This window comes from Thermobia domestica, chromosome 2 (assembly GCF_964235325.1).
Source record: "Thermobia domestica chromosome 2, izTheDome1.hap1.1, whole genome shotgun sequence".
Taxonomy (NCBI): Eukaryota; Metazoa; Arthropoda; class Insecta; order Zygentoma; family Lepismatidae; genus Thermobia; species Thermobia domestica.
Genome location: NC_137455.1, coordinates 6,060,613 through 6,063,681, shown reverse-complemented (window position 1 = coordinate 6,063,681; position 3,069 = coordinate 6,060,613). Strand labels below are relative to the sequence as shown.

The 3,069-nt window shown below is 35.8% G+C and overlaps 1 non-coding gene across 1 annotated transcript; it reads right to left on the bottom strand.

The window, feature by feature from the left end:
* Positions 1-860: 860 nt before the first annotated feature.
* On the bottom strand, positions 861-934 carry TRNAT-AGU (transfer RNA threonine (anticodon AGU)). Its single transcript has one exon. It is a non-coding gene; the product is annotated as a tRNA-Thr (tRNA).
* Positions 935-3,069: the final 2,135 nt, after the last annotated feature.

Below are 3,069 nucleotides of genomic sequence, written 5' to 3'. Positions count from 1 at the left end.
ATCTGTAATTTTAGCAGTCTCAAGGGAAAATGATAAATTTTAAGGACACAAGTAAATAAATCTGCGGAGGTAATACGTCATTTGAATAAAAAAAAAAGTAACAATCTTCTAAGAGAATAGGTACTTTAAGAAATATAAGTAATAACGCGTTGTGTGGCTTTTGCCCGTCGAGAGTTTTGCCCATAATGATTTTCTACTTGTGGTTATTGTCCGAAAATCACAAATCCCGGGTTCGATTCCGAGATTAAAGTTGAAGAACCCCTTGGTTCTATCCTAGTCCTGAATCTCCAACAAAAGCAACAAAAAGAAAGAAAAACGATTAACAAACTAGAAAAAGGTTTTGAAATTACTTTTCTTTTATCTTCAACTTTATATATATATATATATATATATATATATATATATATATATATATATATATATACAGGGTTATTACAAACGATTGATCTGATTTCATAAGTTCACTGTAGCTTTATTATTGGACATATTGCCACAAAACGTATCATGCTCGCAACCAGAGGGGGCTAGGGGGGCCTGGCCTCCTAAACTTTTCGTGGCCCCTCCAGACCTTAACACAAAATGTTATTATTAATACAAAAAAAAAAGAAAACAATTTAGCCATTTGTAAGAGAATTTTTAACGATTTGACCCCCCTAACATGTTCATGGCCCCCCGAACCTCTGTGGGCGTGTTCCAATACGGGCCGGAAACGTATTGAAAAACTCAAAAAGTAAGTAAGTAAGTAAGTACGTAATAGTTAGTTTTTTTTAAAGGTAAAAATGCGAACGAAGATAAACATCAATCCCAAAACAACGATCTGGTCTTCCTTAACAAACTAATGGAATCTAAAAAGTATTGGTAGGCACCGGCGGGATTCGAACCCACGATCTCCTGTTTACTAGACAGGCGCTTTAACCAACTAAGCCACGGCGCCTTGTTAAACAAATTAGCTCTCCTACTATTTCCGATACTGTGTTTAATACTTCAGAGCAGAAACCTGGACATTAGAAAAAGATTATTTTTAAAAAAATAAAACAGAAGAAGGAAAGGGTTCGAACATGAGATTTTTCAGTTTTACTTTCCGCGTTTATGTGGTGTAGGCTAAAGGGGGACAGTGATAGTGATAATAAATGAAATGGTGTAATAAAGAAAATGTGAGAAAACGAGAGAACCCACGCAGATAGTGTTTGGCCATCACAAAAGCCACTTGACGCAAGCTGAGATCGAACCAGGGACATTACACAGCAGAGAGGAATGCTCTGAGCCATCGCATAGTATTAGTATTTTCATATATAGTTATGGTCAACAGAAAGCAATAGCACAAATGGATGATAGAGACACTGTATTCTCACAACAAAATACTGTATTCTCACAACAAAATACTGTATGTACTAATTTTCTTTAACGTTTTCTGTTGTCTTTTGGCTCAAGTTTAGGCTGACTGTCTATAGGCTCAGGCACTCACTATCCTTATAGTCTCGTTCTCAGTGTACTCGCCCAAGCTTGAGGCTAGCTATTTGCAGTAAGGTTAAAAAAAATGAAATGAAATCTCTAAGTTTTACGTCCCACGATTATGCCGGTTAGGCTGAAGGAGACGGCAGTAAGATTCATAATAGCCAGATGTCGCACTCATTTACCTCACTAGGCTCGCATTTGCCATCAATGGAAATCGGATTAACTCGTTCTTGCGCTCATTAACGTGATTGGAGCTTGCCTTTGCTCGAACTTCTGGTCTTCACTATCTACTTATTTAGCGCTTATGATTAGGGACGTGAAGTTTTCGTTTTACTTTATCCCTGAAATCGGTGTTACTTTTAGCCCAAAATCGGTGTTATTTTTCGCGATTTAATACAAGCAATTTCGCGATTTGCTTTATTCTATAATGGTTTTGAAAAGCAAGTACTGTATATTGTAAACACAGAAAAAGTGGCCTGTGAAAGCTAATTAAAATAAAATATAATTTTAAAATTAAACGAATAATTTTAAATTTTGATATCTTAAATTTAAAAGAATAAATTATATCTTTGGACTTACCATCTGACAAAAAAATTGCTCGATATCCCTCCTAAATTTGGATTCATTTAATGTATGATTTGAATACATATATCGACTAAAAATCACACTGCAGTATTTCTTAACATTTTCTTCACTTCAAAAATCAGTCAATTCACAATATACTTATCTAAAACGCAATTCATAATATAGTGCTTAACATTTTCTTCACTTCAAAAAAATCAGTTCAGAATTTACTAATTTAAAACGCAATTCATATAATTATCAACACCCCGGCGGAGCTCATGTGGTTCGGATTCCACGTTAATCAGTAGGTCCACGTCTCATATAGCCTCGTTGCTGAACGGGACGTTAAACTCAAAATCAATTCAACTCAATTATCAACACACATTTTCACTTAATGGCGAATTTATAGTTTCTTCAATGTTTCTTATTTTTCAAAGGGCAGAATTGTCAATATTTCCACATTTTCTTCTTTAAGGTTTCTCCCCCTTACCGTAACTACGGAGTTGTATTCTGAAAAATATCTTTCAGAATCAACGTTGGAAGCTGGCAAAGACATCATTGCTTGAAGAGCACAGGCAGCAAAATCTCAGGGGCAAACCTTTACTAACCAACCAGTCTAAAAATAACAGGACTGATGGTCTTGTGTGAATCACATTTTGTTGCAAAGGAAACTTGTGTTATTTTATTAGTATTACCGGCCAACATGGTGATTTCGCGAATCTGTCGCTTTAAGCAGTGCATTTCGGTGTTATTTTGAAAAAAGTACCAAATTCGCGTTATTTAAAAACGCCAAAAATTGGCCTTCTATCATATATTTAGGTATATCTATATACTTTACTTCGCCTTTTTCAAGTTTTCGATGTTATCGTTAAAACGAAAACTTCATGTCCCTGCTTATGCTCAACATCCTCGCGCGCTCAAATTATTGAGCTTGAGATCGCTAAGGCCCGAAAACCGGTCTCGCGACTCTGGACATCTCTCAAACACGAGGAGGATGTGGTTGAAAGAGGAAGGAGTGTTTAAGATTGGTGCCAAAAATAGAGTATCTCA